At 47.4% G+C, this 17,657-nt stretch overlaps 1 long non-coding RNA gene across 2 annotated transcripts in view; it reads left to right on the top strand.

Moving 5' to 3' along the window:
- Positions 1-17,657, top strand: part of LOC118694257 (uncharacterized) — a 45,136-nt gene that overhangs the window by 25,426 nt on the left and 2,053 nt on the right. For both annotated transcript variants that reach the window (XR_004981395.1, XR_004981393.1), the window contains exons 2-4: positions 3,066-3,293; positions 13,977-14,054; positions 16,224-16,334. This is a non-coding gene — a long non-coding RNA (uncharacterized LOC118694257). The remainder of the gene's footprint in view (positions 1-3,065; positions 3,294-13,976; positions 14,055-16,223; positions 16,335-17,657) is intronic.

Here is a 17,657-nt window from a genome sequence, read left to right as displayed (position 1 = left end):
GGCAGCTGACTATTTCCACTGTGCAAACCTAAACCTGGAACTGAGGGCTGGTGGGCACATCACTGTGCCCAGGGCTGGACCTGGTCCTCGTCCTTGTCCCTCATTTGTGTGCGGTATTGCACCAGGCTGGAATCTCCCTCAGAGCAAATATTGGGAACAACTCCCAGAGTGCTGCCAGCCACCCAGTTTGCTCCTTGGCACATCAGGTTGTTGCCATTGGAGCAGCAAGCAGAGCATTCATGTGGAGCTGAAATCTTGCAGTGTTATTTCATCTCCATTATTTTTCCCTCCTGATCTATTGAGCTATAACCACTTTCAAAGACAGGGACAGATTATGGTCACAGAGATGGCTTAGCTGGGACACAGCTAGTCATTTTTCCTTGCTGATATTTTATTAATATATGTTATTAACCTTGATTCTCCTTCCCCACGGTGCTTTATCATCTGAACTAATTAATTCTTCTTGCAAGATGTACAGGGAAGGGATGGGCATGTAAAGGAGATGCATCTCCAGGTGGCCACAGTGGTAACTGCAGTGAGGGGTGATCCCAGCTGAGGAGGAGCCCTGGCACACAGCAAACAGAACCTGGATACATGCACCTGTAGATTGGCTGAATTTGTCCTGTCCCTTTTAACTGGCACAAACACTGAGGGAGATGATACCTAAGGAATAACAAAGCTGGTTTTCTGCTTTTTAATGAACATGAGATAGCCAGGAAGAATAAGCAGTTTCTTTGGTTGGTGGCTCACAGCCAGCACGGTGTCAGGATGTGCAGCACTGACCAGCCCGCCCAGATCCCCCTGGCCCTCCCTGCTCTCCAGAGGCTGCTGTGGGTGATGCCCAGCCCCAGCCCAGCCATGAGGGCCCAGCAGGATGGGACAGGGCTGTGGCACAGGGTCCCCTGTCCCTGCCCCTCACACCACGGTGTGCCAGGGGCTCCAGCCCCAGGAGCTCACCAGCGACTCTGTGCTCCCAACAGCTGCTATTAACACTCTTCCTCCTTTCTTTCAAGTCCCCCCACCCCCCTTTCTTGTTTTACTCTTTCTTTCTATCCCACCTCCCTGCTCCAGGGCTGACATTTGCTAATAGCGGCACATTGGTAGAGAAGCATTGGAAGTCTGAGCGAAACTGGGTGCCTGCTATAGCCTGGCAGAGTAAATGTAATCCTGTTAGCAAGATGAAAATACCATATGCCAGGGAGAGATGGAAGGAGATCAGAAAGGATGACTGTGCTTGCAGAGGGCAAAAGAAAATACGTACACAAATTCATTCAAAATGAAATAAAAATTGACTGGATTTGAAAACAATCTTAATGTCCTGAAAATGGCTCATCTGATTCATCCTACCCAGAGATCTCATTGCACTGAGTGACCTCCGTGTTCCCAGCCTGGGTTTATGCTCTTTATCTGCAGGGTCCCTGGTGCTGGTGAGAAATGGCACTTCCAAACCGATGCATTTGCTCCTGAGCCACTGCAGGGCTGTGGAACAGGGGGGGAGTCGCGTGTCCCACGGTCTGAGGGGCTGTTTGTCCATTCTCACTGGGAAATTCAGAACCTCCAGCTGCTGAAGGGGAGAGAAGGTTCCAGGGAGATCTTCCTGCAGCTTTTGATGCTACTTTATATTCAGCAACAAAGTCTTCACTTGGATAAGCCGGTGCTGTCAGTTCTGCCCACGGTGTCCGAGCATGCAGCTCAGCGAGGGCTGGAGCCAGGCACTGTCCTGGGCTGGGGACAGTGGGGACAGTGGCCATCCCCCTGCTAGGGCCCATGGGCACCCACGTGCTGCCACAAGCCAGTGTGGCTGCGAAGAGGGAGTGGAAGCATATTGTCCTTGATGCCAGGAGAGATCTGAAATCCAAATGTTGTTTCAGGGAGAGCATCTCTGAGAGCTGCCTACAGCATTTTACAGGCATTTGAGTGTTCTTCCCTTTGAACTAAGCTGCAATTTGTCTTTGTAGATGTCTCTAATACATTAATACAAATGGTGTAGTAGTGGAAATGCATTATAATACTGCACAGTGTTGCTCTTAGTAATTCTCCTCCTTCAGCAAGTGAACACTTCCTCGCTCATTTGTATTCATTGTTTTGATGCTTAACTTGAAAAATGTATATTATACAACAGGCTGAAACCCATGACGAATAAAAGGAAAGAACCCAAGGGGATAATAAGCATCTCAGCACTGCTGTGATGTCTCCTGCTGCTAACATCAAAGCAACCAAAGGCACCACTGCTGTGTGCAGAGCACAGGGAGTTCCATGGAGTTCCATCTCACCACAGGGATGGGGACCCTGACACCAGGGAGCAGCACCAGGGCCAGCACCCGCAGGGGCTGGTCGCTCCTGTCCCGGTGTCACTGCCGCCCCTGTGCTCTCAGCAGAGGCTGCTGCCTCCTGGGCAGCCGTGCTCCGGCCAGCAGCTCATCCTGGGCTTGTCCCTGCGCAGCCGGGCCCGGCTCTGTCCCGCCCTGCGCCCCTCAGCCTGCTCTGAGTGATCTGGGCTTTGCTGCTCCCGAGGAGCAGCTCTCATGGAGTCTCTGATGTGTAAGGGGAGGTTTGGGTTATTCCATATATTCTTATCTCCAGTAACCTCGCCCACATCTTGCCTTGTAATTCAGACCATAGAATCCTGGATTTAGTTTTGGGGTTTTACTGTCATGGATTTTTACCCTGTGAGTGTACCTGTAAAGCCATTGATATTCAAATAACTCCACTAAATAAGCAACTATGCCAGAGTAGTTATTTATTACTATTTATGATGAGACTTATCTAACTGATTTCTCCAACACATTTCTCCAGAGGAAATTAGATACATTGCTTAGTTAAAGCTGTGCCAGGGAGGAAATGTTTCTATAAATACTTACCAACTCATCTGGAGAGATGATAAGTGCTGGTGTGTCCTTCACAATGTCATGTTAGTTGCTGAGTCTGGTTTAAAATTCAGTTGTTTATGTTCCTGGGAGAAAAAAACCCCAATAGTTCTAAAGTGAGGAACAAAGTATATGCAAAAAATCCGTCCTGAACTCCGAAACCTTGAATCTAAGGACTTTTTTTTTTCTCTCTATTAGATTCAGTGGGGAATAAATTGCCAGACAGGCTAACATAGTCTGCTCGCTTAGCTGGCACCGGAGGACAAAGTGACACATGGTGGCAGCCAGGGTGTGTGTGCCACCAGTGCAGTGCTGGAGCAGTGTCTGTGCCCTGGCATGCTCTGTGTCCTGTGTCCTGTGTCCTGTGTCCTGCTCAGCAGGAGGAGGCCCCGTCCTGCCCATGGGACTGCAGCACCCTGACAACAGGTGAGTACGAAATTACACTTCAATTACGCTGAAAATTGTTACAAAAAAGGAAGTTTAGTTGTGAATCAGGCTGAGGCACTGTATGAAATACATTCAGATAAGCAGATGAGTTAACTAAATCTCAGATTTTGCCAGTTACAAACCTCCTGTGGTTTTCAGCAGGCCTGGGAAATGGAAACAGACAGCAAATAATGAAAAACATTCCTATAGGCTTCTACCTATGGATTGCAGGAGGCATGCAGGGAAATTGCATCCTGGTTTACATGAAATAATACACAAAGAGCTGGAATGGATGAGTGAGATTGGGGTCCAGCCTCAGCATTCCTCCATAAGCAAACAGAAGCTCTCATTTCCAGTGCCAGCCCTTGTTCAAGGTGACTCTTCAGTTCTGTTGCTGCTTCAGCCACAGAAGTGACCCGGGGGCACCCAGTGTTTTATTTGTGATAACTGACCACTCAGAAATAGCTGTGGGTGCCAGCAGCTCCCCAGTGCCCGCGGGGGATGCTGGTGCCCCTGCACGTCCCCTTGTTCCCCTTGGACCCATGGCTTTATTTATTTATTTCTTTGAGTATCTTTCCTCCTGATTTTTAAAAGCTCAAATATGGACACTGTTTTGCTGCTGGCTCTGAGGTAATGGGGTTTTTTGCCAGTTACCTTGTTATACAATCTCAAATGTCAAGAAATCCACCTACCAGGCTGTCTCTGTCTTAATAGCTCTATTACCAGCTCTAGCTAGTTTCAGAATAAACTTTAAAACGATGGCTAAACACACACATTGCATCTAGCTGCAGCAGTTAAACAAGCTAATTCCCTCTCTTGCCTGGAAAATTGTTCACTCAACAGCTCTTTGGACCTGTCAGGTTATTTTTAGCCACAATTAACACACCAACATACAATGTCATAGCACCCCTTCTTTTAACTGATGTGCCAGCATTTTTTTATCCAGTAAACTATAAAAAGTTTTAAATTTTTAGTATTTAAAGCCTTGAAGGAGAAAGCCCCCCCCCCCTAGTATTGATGCCTGATGACATTTAGTCAATGAATTAAGAAAAAAAGAACGGTGATGGTTCTGACTGTCTCCCAGCTCTTGCTGGCACTAAATTACAGAATTAATAGGCTTTTAGAAGAGACTGACACACAGTTACTGTGGTAAAGACAATTAAAAGGAGAAAGCCACTTTTCTCACCACATTTAATTTTAACTGGAGGCTTTGAGACTCAATAAATCTTTTTCTTATTTCATTCTCACATTTTCCACAGGTATTCAAGTTTTTAAGGAAAGCTCCTGCTATAAACAATTTTTTCTTTCTTTGAATCTTTTGCTATTCTCTTTTTTCCCTTCCTCAATAAGGAGTTGAGGTGCTTTCCCATCACCAGCATTTTACTTTCTTTAGAATTGCTGTTACTAAGATGTGGCTCAGGTTTTATGAAAATACAGTGGGGCAGGAGTCTCAGTCCCATCTGGGATTTTTCTGGCAAATCTAGCTGGTGGAAAAAAAAAGCAGACAAAGCCACTTGTCTGCAGGAATATCTCAGGGCAGTGGGACTAGGGTGTAGAAGAGGGTTTTTTTTAAGAAAACAACAGCATCATGAAAATGCAAATTTTTATGACAGTTTTGGAAACAGACTCAGAAAATCTTTCTATTCCAAGAGCTTGGGCTTAATTAGCCTTTCCTTAAGATAATGGTATGAAATAGAAATGTCAATTTTGTTTAAAAACAGTTTCCTAAGAAACACTTCTTAAAGAAGTTGCGGAGAATGGATTTATCCAGGCTCAGTGGCTGTTCAGAGGATGCTGCAATGATTCAGCATTTCCCCACGCAATGGCTCTCTACAGGGTTTATTAGCACAGCCTGCTCCAATGCCTCTTGGAAAGCTCTTGGCACAGCACACTGTAAGTCTCTTCACTTGCCAAAAATTGTTTTAGGCTCTTGTTCAATATCAAGTTCATATTGTGACCTTGGGTGGAAGCACCAGGAGACACAGTGCTGCTGCTTCTAGCAGTCAGTACTTTAGGGCAATTTCTGCGGGGGAGATGAGCCGTGAGTCAGGCACATCTCCTGGTCAGGGCCATCGTGGTGCTTCTTGGTGAGATACAGCAATCCCCACCCTGTGCGCAGTCTGAGGGGCAGAGCTCAGCGTGGCAGCTTAATGGAGATACCCACATTCAGCAGTTTGAACACGAGTTCATTCTGATGGCAGCTTTAGTAGAGGAAGCAGGACTCTGGAAGACAGGAGAGCTTTAATTCCTTCCCTGCCCTGGTCCTTCTGACAGGTGTTGGCAGGACCATCATGACTTGTGGTTGTCTTCCACCTTCCCCAGCTCGCGGCCACTGCAGATCTGCCCTGAGCTGATGCAGAGCAGCTTCCCTCGCCGTGCAGAGGCAGCAGCATTAATGTCAGGTGACATTTATACCTCCCTCCCCACTGACTTAACATTGTCTGAGTGGTTCAATGTCTCCACACAGATTGATGGAGCAAATTACCCTTGCGAAGGATCTATGTCTCTCTGACTGTAGGGACTCGGGTGACTAATTCCAGCCTGACACTTCCCTTCCAAGGCAGCAGCATTGAGACGTGTCCTGGCCATGCCCCCGTGCTGCTTCCCAATTGACTGGTTGATGAATGGCCTGGCCTTGGCATGGCAGCAGTGGTGATGGATGCACTGCCCGGCTCTGCGGCTGTGCCTGGCCAGCATCTGGCACAGCCTGCTGCTGCCACCTGCTCCCAGCCACCTCACCCCCTCAGAGCAGCCCCACGTCCCTTAGGGACCTTGTCAGGAGGCACTGCTGGCCAAGGGGTTAAAGGAGCTCCACAGCCAGGGCCCTGTGCCTCACGGTCTCCACTGGGTTATAGTCAGTCCCTGTATGATGATGTCAGTGAGGGTGAAATGAACTTGCAGCAGCTGAAAGCAAGATAGGTTAATTAAAAACCTTGATCAAAGCATCATACACCGCATAAAAGGTTCCATCTTCTAATTATTTTTAAATGGTCTCTCAGGCAGGATGGCCAACAAGAAGTCCCTGTTCCCAGGGCCTGTGAGCTATGGAATTGTGTCATCATGTCAGATTCAGTTATCACTTGCTGTCCAAACGAGAGGAGGGCACGGCCCGGGATGGTCCCCCTGTTGAGGATGACAATGAGGAATTGGTGATGAATCCTTAGCACTGGTGTGAGGGGTCGGGCTGGGAGCTGCACAGACCCTCCCAGCTGGGGCAGAGCCATGCCTGGGGCGAGCCTGGCCGAGCTGGCCTTGCATCCTGTCAGGGTCTCAGCTCTGAATCTCACACCAAGGGAGGGAGGTTTCAGCACCTGCTGGATGTTTTGGTTCTCACAAGCACTTTGTGCTGCAGAGGGAAATCAAAGCAGTCAGCACAGCACCCAAAGCAGCTCTCCGTGCTTCCCTGCACGCTCTCCTTCAGCAGGGAGCTGCCACCTGCCCCAGGCTCTGTGACAGCTCTGACTTCGCGAGGGCAGAGGGGCACAGGGCACAGCAGTGATTATCCAAGGAAGATTTCAGTGGGAATTTTAGGTTACAAATGATAATTCTGCAGTCTGTGTAGGAGAGCTGGAAGATGCAAATTCAAGTCATCCCCACCACAGCATGGTGTCCAGGCACAGGCACCATGGGTGTCAGTGCAGGGATGTGCTGTAGTGAGAACAGCAAAGGTTCTTCCAAATCCCTTCTCCTGGCATGTGAAACAGGACCAGAGTAGCATGTGCTTCCTCCTGCCCTTTGGCTTTTGTATCTTTCTGTGCTGTCAGAGGCCTGTATTTACCATACATTATACACTCAGAAAATGACAGGCCTGCAAATCTGACTGAAGGCAGTTATATGGTGGTGTGAATACAAATAAATAGCATTTCCAGTGCAATACTGGGATAGTCTGGGCTGTCTTGGGTGGGGTACTGCAATTGCAAAGACTTCCTTTCTTGTGTTGATTTTGGATTTCATGCAGACATTGTTTCTATCCTATTATTTAACCCCTGGGATAGGACTTTTGGAATACAATGATTTCTTGTATAAAGGCCCAGGTTTGAATCCAGCAGTGTTCCTTTCCTGTCCTATGGTTTTGCTGTGAGAGGGGAAAGAAGTGCTGGAGAAAAGAGCAACACACGCTCACACAGCTAATGAGAGCAGGGTGTGAAAGTGTCCTGTCTTTCCTTCCCACCCAGCAGTGATGGACCCCAGAGCAAACTGCAGCACCGAGAGACGTGGGAGGTGTCGCACATGGTTTGCTCATCACCCCATTTGCTGCAGAAGCAGCTCATCACTTCTCCCTGCAATGAAAGAGAAGGACAAGGGCACCTCAGGTAGAGGATTTGTGTGGCCTTGGTGACCTGGGCTGGAGCAGTGGCCACCGTGCCTCTGGGGCCAGCCAGCAGGACTGGGGAGGCCGGAGCATCTCAGCCCCTCGGGCAGCCCAGGACCTTCAGAGCACCACGAGGGGCTGGGGGTCACTCCTGGTGCAGCTCTGAGCACACCCACCCCACCAGCCCAGAGCTGAACTGCGTTTGGAGAGCCCAGTCCTGTGTTCTGCAGTGAGCAAGGGGGCTGTTCACAGCATCCTGCCATGAACTGGCTTCAAGTGGCCCCTTGAGCTCTCTCAATTAATTAGTTTGATGAGGAGCTGGGTTAGTTACCAAGCACATGAGCCTCAGAAGCCAAGTTACAGAGCAGCTGTGAGCTGGTTTGTACTCCTAGGCCAGCACAACCAAGGCTGCTCTGCATCTCCCACATGTTTCAACAGTCTCGTGCCCTTTTCCCTTTCTTTCCCATCAAATCCCATTCCCTGGGCTGCTCTCCCTCCTCCTCCAGTGCTGCAGAGGACAGCTTTTCCCACTTCCAGTATGGTTCTGCACAGCCACTCACCTCTCAGTGTCAGTGTGACCTGTGTTACAGAGACATCAAAGCACAGCATCCTCTGGGAAAAGGAGAGATAAAGAGAGAAGAAAATGTTCCAGAAGCAGCAACAAGCAAGAGTTGTGTTCAGCCCCTTTTGGAACAATAATCTCCCGAAGGTGTGCGGAGCGCTCCAGCAAGGCGCAGCGGGAGCAGCCGGGGCTCTGTGCGCAGCGTAATCTGATCATGCTCCGTTTGGATAAGAAACACAGCTTCATGCTTTTCACTTGCTAGGAAAAGATTTATTATGAAAATCAGGTCCCTGCCTCAGAGCACATAAAAAACAGTTGGCTTCATAACCTCGGGGAAAATAAATAAATAAAGAAATCCCATGAGACACGTGTGAGAACTGAGTAAGTATTAAAACATATGTTGGAACATATTGATCCCTGAAAGCCTCCTGCAGCAGACATGAATCTTTTTCATTTCCAGCCCCACTGATGGTTTAATGAGGATGGTGTGTGCCACTCACGTGGATCAATAATTTTTGCAGATTCCTGCCAAGCCCCCACCACAGGCCCTATCTCAACCCAGCAAAGAAGACCTTGCCATGTTTCAGCTGAGCAATATCAAAGCTCTGCAGGGAGCACAGCACAGCCATGGCCAGGCATCCTGTCTCAGGCTCCAAGGGTTGCCACCTTCATCAAGGGACATCCAAGGACCTACAAGTGACCTGTGGATCAGCATCCCTCCTGCTAGTTCTTGTCCACAGTAATGTCCCAGTGGCACCTGGCTTGGTGTGAGCAGAGTGCCTGAAATGGACCCTTTTATTCCTCTTTCAGGTGCACCAGATTTTTCCTTCTTCTCCTCTCAAAGTGTATATGTAATAAATATAGCACAGGCCTAGGTGGATGAAAAGATGAATCACAGCTATGAAAACATTTGACTATATTTTAAGCAGGACTCCCAACAGGTACAATCATAGCCATCTACCCTGACATGCTTCAGAGGCATCAAAAGATGGTTTTTCCACCACTGAGTTACCGTTAATTATTCTTAAAATAAAGTGCTACCATGCAGCATTAATTCAGAAGAAACTGTAAGTTCCTTGCTATTTTCTACAGCTTGTTTTCACAATGAATTAATGGGAGTTAATTTAGCAGTTCACAACAAACAGGACCACTGCAGGAATACAAACTAGGTGTTGCTTCCTGAATTCTTCCTCCCTCTTGTTAGTGCTCCTCTTCAACTTTTATTAGATGTAGCACAAAAGGTCTTAGTCTGGCAGAGAGTAAATTTGCTGGAAAGGCAGAAATAAGGAAAAATACTGCATTATTTTCTCCTCCTGTGGATATTATCAGTTTGGCACAGATACATTGCTCTCACAGTGGAAAAAAAATGGTAAAAAATGGGCTCTAATTCTTTGCAGTATGTTAATATTAGTATCTATAACCGGGTGGTGTTGTCATGTCTGTGTAGCATGTCCTTTGTCCAAGACTGATCCCAGTTTTCTGGAGCAAGAATCATTTCAGCCCACAGGTGGCACTTTGACTGTCGATCACTTTCTCTAAAAATGCAAGAGATTTTAGTCCTCACTGAGATGGAAAACTAAAATAAGCAATTTGGAAAGCATTCTGCATCTTGGAGAGGCTTTCTATAATTTATTCAAACTCAGCTTGAAATAGAGAAATGGTTTTACCCCCAGAAGCATCCAAAAATACATTGTGTCAGCAAGTGCATTGTGTAGGAAAATCACCAAATCTTCAAAAGCTGCAGGTCGAGGTCCCTGTGCTAACAAAGGGCTCATTTACAGCTGCAGCTCCTGTGGATGCCTGTGCAAGCCAGATGCTCAGCAAGTGTTGGGGTCCAGCTGGTGTGTGGCCAAGAGGCTCTTCAACAGGAATGTCCCCACAGCCAGATACCAATGTTGGGATCCCCCTTAGCCAGTGCAGAAGCTGTAGGGATGCACAGAGGTTCCTTGGGCATTCCAGGAGAGTAGGATGCTCCTGCCTCCTTGCTCAGGCTTAGTTCTCTGTGTGCCAGAGATGGGAGTTAATGTTTGCTGCAGCGGGCATCCACTCTATAAGGTCACAAGAACAGGAGGAAAGTCCCAAGCTGTGTCAGGAGAGGTTTAGGCTGGATACTGGGGAAAGTTTCTCCATGGAAAGGGTGTCCAGCCCTGAGCAGGTCGCCCAGGACGGTGGTGGAGTCCCATTCTTGGATAGATTTGGGAGACATGCAGGTGTGGTTCTTAGGGACAGGGTTTAGTGGTGGCCTTGGCAGTGCTGGGGGAACAGTTCCACTTGGGGGTCTTAAGTGTCTTTCCAACCTCATTAACTGTGATTCCACAAAGCTGTGGCTTGCTTTTTTTCTTTGAAGGTGCTTCTATCCTTCTTGGAGACCATGAGTAGAGCAAGTTGGGGTTTCATTTCCATCAGGAACAAAGCAAGTCAGTCTGGAAATGCTGCCTGTGTGTTTTAAAGATCGGTAGCAGCAGTTGTAGAGACTGGGGGTGGGGAGAGTGGCACACAGAGAAAATTTCATTGAAGCAATTAAGGAATCACCACACTTTTATGATTAACTTCTTGTTCCCAGGCTGAATGCAGAAGATGTTAGTGGGGGCATTGCTATTCCATACCTGGCACGAACAATGGGAATATTTGTTCTGCCCGGGAGGATTACACCTTCCATTAATCTAAGTTTTATTGAAAGTTTAAATAACAGACAGACAAAATTTGATCAATTAGCAGTGTAATTCCAAGGAGATGTCACAGGGAAAATTAAATCTCAAGCATTTTCAATGCAAAGAAACCTAGGAGCTCCCTCCAGTTTTCTTTCTCAGTACAGTGTTTAGATTTTAATTGAAAGTTTATTCTGCTTTGTGCATCTTCTAGTAAATTTTAATTTCAGACTGTAACGAGAACAGTTTTCTATTACAGTGTTTGTAGCATTTCTCAGATAGATCAAAGATGCCTCATAAATGAAGAAAACAAACAGGTTTGTGTAGGATCCACTAGCCATGGAAATCTCCAGGAGGAAAGAGATTTATGTGGGGAAAAGAGAGGGAATTGGTGCTGTGGTGAGGAAGGATGCATGGGGAACAAGGTGGCTGTGATTATTGTACCCACGTGCTCAGACCGTGGGGACTCACTCGGGGCTCCTTCAGGTCCCACTAGTGCCAGCCAGGCAGGGCTGTTCTCTTGCTCATCCCACCCCAGACAAAAGCTGCTCCCTGAGCCCACCTCGGCACTGCTGCTCCTCTGCTTCCCGACTGCCGTGGTCCCCTTCCTGCCATCCCTCCATTTTGGCTTTCATTTCCTTATATAATTTCTCTGTCCCCAGTGAAGTGTTATTACTGCTCCACATGTCTTCCATTTTTCTTATCATAAATGTCATTCTCATACTGGAAATACCAAAAGTGCCACAACCTTCCTGTGAATCTATCTCAGTACCATCTTTGGAGACATACCTCATCTGAAAAGAGCTAATACTGAAAATAGCTGTATATTTTTGGATGTATATTTTTGTCTGGATGGATGTCAGGGATCAGCTTATCGGGCAGCTGAAGCAATGCAAATCCCCAGTCTGCACAGGTTTAGTTTTGTTTACACAATAAGACTTTCTGGTCAAACCTGGGCCTTGATACCCTTACAAAAAGCTTCCCAAAAGTGACAAAGACTCCAGATTTAACAGAAGATACTGGTGAGGAAAGGTTTCTCAGTGATGGTGGAGGCACAGAACACAGCAGCAGGACTGAGCTGCTGGGTGTGCAGCACACAGGCTGTGATGGCAAATCACTCTGGACTGTTCCCCTGTCAGTCACCGTCAGATGAGCAAATACCAGGAGGAACTGGTGCTTGTGAAAATTAATCGACGTGGCTGCACATTCCCAACACCTGATTATCTTTAACTGTACCTGCCAAACCAATCTGTTTGTGAATCCTGAGGCACCAGGCAGCTGGAGCCCTGGCTGGGGCACACCAGCTCTCTGTGGCATAATCATGCCCGGGAGGTGAGGATTTGGGGTTTCGCAAGAAGTAATTTTTCTTAGTAAAAGCAGTGATTAACCTTGCTTCAGTCACGAGCAGTGGTATTTAAAACAACAACAAAAAAAAGGCAGCTGAGAGCTGCCTGCAGCTTGGCTCGGGCAGCCGCTCCTCCATATGGCGTGTGAAATGCCAGCACATGAAATTAACTCTCATAAATAAGTAATAAGGGCTGATTTGCCCAGATCTGGATGGGCTGACTTCCTGTGGAACACAGCCCTTAACCATGGCATCATTGTAACTGCAGGTGTTGGAGGCCACAGAGTTCCAACAAAACGTGTATTCCAGGGAGAACTTGGAAAGAAAAAAACACTTTGGGAAGGGGCCAGCATTCCAGCCTCATTCCAGGATGCTCAAGGAGGAGTGCCTGTTTGTGTTTTCAGAATTGAATGTTTCAGTTTTCTGACATTTTCCACAAGTCAGGCTCAAGTGAAATTATATTTTGTTCAAACAGAGCCTTTGAAGTAACCAAAATTTTCCCTCTTCCAGGCGACTCCTTGTATGGGAGCTCTTTTCCCTCTCCAGAATGTGAGAAAATTGAAATAATGAAACTTCCTCTGAAAAATCAGAAAGATTTGTGCCACATCACATATCTCATGTAATCTTTCACTGACAGTACAGGGGGTTCTGACTGAAAGCCCTATTCCTGCTAGAACAGAAATTCAGTATGCAAGAAGGTGGCAAGATTTTAAGTAGAACTCTAGGACTTAGAGTTGCCCATCTCTGACAAAAAAAGTGATACACAAATAGTCAAATTCCCACAGACCCTGGTGACTTGAGACAGCAGTTTTTCAGCTCATCTGCAAGAGGCCTTCCCAAGTGCCTGGTGTCCACTCGCAGCAGGCATTGGTTCAGGTACTGACCCAACTGAAAGGGCCAAGCACCAGTGTCTGAGTCCCCCTTTCCAGCAGCACCATGGGTTCCTGGAGGCCTGATCCTGCAGAAACAATGGAATTTTTCTTCAGTCACCATCAGTGAAGTGGGAGCAGTGTCACTGGGAGTTGGGGATTGATGAATGGTCCCTGAAGTGCAGCAGCACAATCTGTCAGGGCTGAGGTTAATGGGGGGAATGGAAATAGCCTGAGCCTGCACAGCTGACATCATCTGCTAAATTAGCTGAAAACCAGCTCACAGTGTACTCTTGCTCCTCACTTCTCTGTCATTGACCCAGGTGCCCAGCTGCAGCACAGCGCAGCCTGGGATCCACACGGAGCCTCGGGCAGCTCTGGGGCCAGTGTGCTGGGCTGGCACTGCCCGGCTCTGCTGGGGCTGGGGCACCGCCCTGGGCACTGCCATGGCACAGGTCACAGCGTGACCCTGCCCTCATTTCACTGGGACACCCGGCTTGGCTTCAGTTTGTCCTCTGACACTCTTAGGGCACAGAGGGGGACTCACAGAAAAGGGGGAAATCCCACTCAGAATTCGTTCCCATGTGCTGACCGAGTGTCTCACAGGGGAGACTGACTGTGCATCCCTGTCACTTCTCCAGGGTCTGGGTCCTGGTCACAGCTGGTACCACTGTGGCCTTCAGAACCAAGCTCACTCTCCTGCCAACTGGGAGTGCTTGAGAAATGTTCCAAATGCATTTGGTACTGCACTGCATAGTGCCACCCGTCCTGGAGACCAAATTAACCCACAGCTGAGAAAATGGAAAATCAGGAATTTCAGTGTTTAATGGCTTCAAATCCTTTACCACTTAATTCCCATTTATAGCATAAATACTGAAGAAAATCAAGGTATTTTAAGAGGAAAAACAGATCCTAATTTCTGTCGATGTCTTGTTCGCACCTTACAGGAAGAAAGGTCCATTCAGAGGCTGGGTTTGGCTCGGGAGGCACCACTCTGCAATGAGAGGCTCCAGCTCTTCCCACAGGTGTGATAATTCACAGTTTAAATAAGTTTTTTCCTGTCCTGAAGGTAAAATACAACACAGAAACTGCCATGAGCAGTTCCTTTGGTTTGTGGTTGCAGCATGGCCTTTTCTGCCCTTTGGACATATGCCATGAATGCTTTAATCCTGGCAAGGGTTTTATCTTAAACAGATACAATGAAGGATCTGAGAAGTAGGTCAGGGGACATTAGAGGCTGTTTGATTCATTGAATTGTGTGCATAGCATGGCTTTCAAGCCTGAAATGTCATTACTTGGATGCAATGAAGCTGCTGTTTTGTTTTAGAAAATAGTCAAATGGATGGTTAGTAGGAGAAAGGAGAGAGAAAGTACTGGATTTCTGGGGACCAAACCCGATTTCAACCAGGAACCACCACCCCAAGCAGGTGCTTGAGCTTTGTGGTGGCAGCAGGGACAAGCAGCACCCCAAAGGTGCAGGGTGAGGCTCTGGGGTGGCGATGGGGTTACAGACTTGGGAACAGGAGAGCTGCAGCTGTCTCCTCTGCTAGCAAAACAGTGCTTGGGGGACACTCCTGAGATCCTTTCCAAAGTACTGACTAATATTTTTTTCCCCTCACAGTGCTTTACCACCCTGTGTGTGTCCAGGGTGCAGAGTTTTCATTTCTTTTAATGGTTCTCAAGAAATTATTGAGAAATAAAAATGCATTTCAAAGATATCTTCAAGGCTTTCTGTGGTTCAGATAGTTTCCTTATATCCACAGTGCATATGCTATTTTTCAAAGCTTTACTGGTCCCCAAATGATTGTAATGGCATATTGACTGGCTTTACTGGGGCCTTGAGAGTTCAGGAAGGAAAAAAGTAACTTAGCAAGGGAAAACCCTTTAAATATTTTTAAAGTTCATCTAATCTGTCTGTAGTTTTGGTATTTCCAAACCAGACACTGTCATCAAGGTTAACAGCACTTTCCTGTTCTGGGAATGTTGCAGCAGCCAGTTGACTGGAGCTCCTTGATGCCTTAAGAAAAAAACCCCACCCATCTCACAGGGCTGGTGCACCCCTCAAACTGCTGAAATCACTGCCAGGAGCGAGAGCTTGGCCTTACAACACTCCCTGCAATTGCTGGAGAGCCTGGGATCCTGAAATGTCCACGTAACAGCATTAATACAAGATGGATATAGCTCCATACCCTGGATCTGCTTAACCTGATAAATAGTTTCAGTTAATGGACAGCAAAAGGAATGCTGCTCAGTAAATTTGATTTTATGAGCCTTTCACTTATTTGCTGTGCCCATTAGGTCGGAAGTTAGGTAATGGTGAGTGTCCATTAGTGCATTAGCTCAGTGATGAGGGAGCTGAGTTGGAAAAAAAAAATGGTGGAAAACCCCCTGAAGCCAGGTGTTTTGATTAAACCTTTGTTCGTTGGTGGTGGCTGTGGTGGACACTGAGCTGGAGAGGCATCGGAGTTTGGTTCAGGTGGGAGGAACAGCAACCCCTGAATCCCCTTCCTGCTCCCACAGCATTTGGTCCTTGTTTCTCCTGCCGTGGGGAGCCTGAGAAGCCACGGGGCTGTGGGGCAGGGGTTGGGCTGCTCATGTGCTCCTGTCCCAGGAAGGTCTCTGTGCAGTGCTGGTGTGATGGGCAGGCTGGGGCTGCTCCTTCCAGTCACAAATACATGACCCAGCTTGTAACAACCACAATAACCATTTCACTGATAACCCTTTCTTTTATCCACTTCCTTTGGATTTTTTTTCTCTGCCCAGGCAAATTAGTTTTTAAAATCTCTTTTCCCAATTTCTTCATTACCCTGGGATTATTTACACAGCCCACAAAAAGCTGTTTACTCTTCTGGGTAATTCAATGAACATTCTCTTGCTTTGAATTAATATGCAGTGTTGTTCCAAGTGCTGGCAATTTAGTGGTAATTGGAAAATCTCCTTAGCCTGGAAAAAACATCCAGCCTCCCAAGTTAGTTTTCACAAGTGGCATTAATGCAGCAAGAGAGCCAAATTCCCTTGTTTATGTGCTAGAAAGGAAATATGGGGCTTGTTAGCAATTACAAGGTAAATTTTCTTTCCCTCACCTCTGTAGCTGTGAGGGCTGTTCAGGTGACTGGGGTCTGTGTGCCACCACTGCCAGGGCTGGGTGAGTCCCTGCTGCGGTGATTAAGCAGTTTGCCCATGATGTGTTACAGGTGCTGGAAAAGAGTTTGGTGGGTAAAAGGGGTTTGCAGCAGTGTGTGGAGGAGCAGGCCACAAAGAACCTTTTCAGCAGCAGTTTGATCTCACCTGGATGCACATCAGAGGTATGTGTTGAAGCTATTTGCGAACCAGGTGAGCCCTGCAGAGAGCTTTGCCTGCAGGATTTGGTAGGGATGTCTGTAATTGCAGCAGCCCTGGCTCAGCTGGGGATTGAGCTCCCTCAATAACAGCATCAGCCCTCAGCAGGCATTTCCATTTCAATCTGCTGGGTGCACTCTGACCACAGACAGGCCATGGCTGTGATAGAGACCTGTCTGTGGAGCTAACAGAGCCTGATTGACAGAAAATGAAATCTGTTTGCTCTGCTCTGTTGTCTGCTCGCTTCCCTAATTTGGTTCTGCTTACAAGGGCTACTTAGGATGCTAACCCTTCTCCAGGGGTTTCCCCAGCAATGGAAACAGCTTTGTTAGGGACTGAAGGCAGGGAAAGAGACAATAAGTTGCATTTGTTTGACACAGTTTTGAGGTCCCAGTGGGAGCACTTTGAATCTGTGCAATCCAAAGTGAGGGTTCTGTGCCTTTCAGAGCCTTTTTCTTCCCTTAAGCTTTTCACCCCATGTATAACCTCCTGCCTAGGTAGGACATGGGGCTCAGCCAGAAGGGAAGACAAAATGTTCTGGGGTTAGTTAAACTCCCAGGTAGGGTTTGCTGCTGGATGTGGCTGTGAGAGCAGCTCCCCTGTGGGATGACAAGTCTCAGAGCAGCAGCCTCTCCCTCCAACAGCCTCTCCTGCTCTCAAGACATTCTTTCTCTCATCACATTTACTGTAGAACTGGTAAACTAATGATGAAAATATTTTTGTTGATTTTTATGCTTTGCTTTTGACCTGTGAAAATGTGTTTACAGCAGGATTTGCGTTAACACCCTGAGAATAAACAAGTGTGAATATGGCACTGATCATGCTAGCACAAAAATTAATGTTGCATATGCAACATTAAATACCACTAAAGAATTTAATTTAATTAGGGAATCAGGCCTTATGGAAGCCAGCAAGCTGACAGCCCAGAGAGCTGAAATCTTCTGGCCGTGGCATGAGCTGAGCACACAGGATCTCACTGGGAGATGCTGCATGGGGCACACCTGGCCCTGCTGGCAGGGGGACAGAGCAGGGTCCACGTGCTGCCAGCCCTGTCCTTCTCTGCATGAGCAGGGGCTGCAGTTACAGAAAGGGACCCAGTCTGGGACAATATTCAACTTTACAAATGCTCTGGGTGGAAATAGCTTCCAGTCACTAGAACCGGCCTGGGGGCAATGTTAAACCCACAATCTAGAGAATAAACCCTTCATAACCAATTAGAAGGCTCTTGAGCTAACAAGTACACTCCAGACTCCCTGACACCTGCTCATCGAGGCAGCAGAGCTCAGGGG

This window comes from Molothrus ater, chromosome 21 (assembly GCF_012460135.2).
Source record: "Molothrus ater isolate BHLD 08-10-18 breed brown headed cowbird chromosome 21, BPBGC_Mater_1.1, whole genome shotgun sequence".
Lineage (NCBI taxonomy): Eukaryota > Metazoa > Chordata > Aves > Passeriformes > Icteridae > Molothrus > Molothrus ater.
Note: the sequence above shows the minus strand (reverse complement) of the source record. Positions and strands in the feature narration are given on the sequence as shown.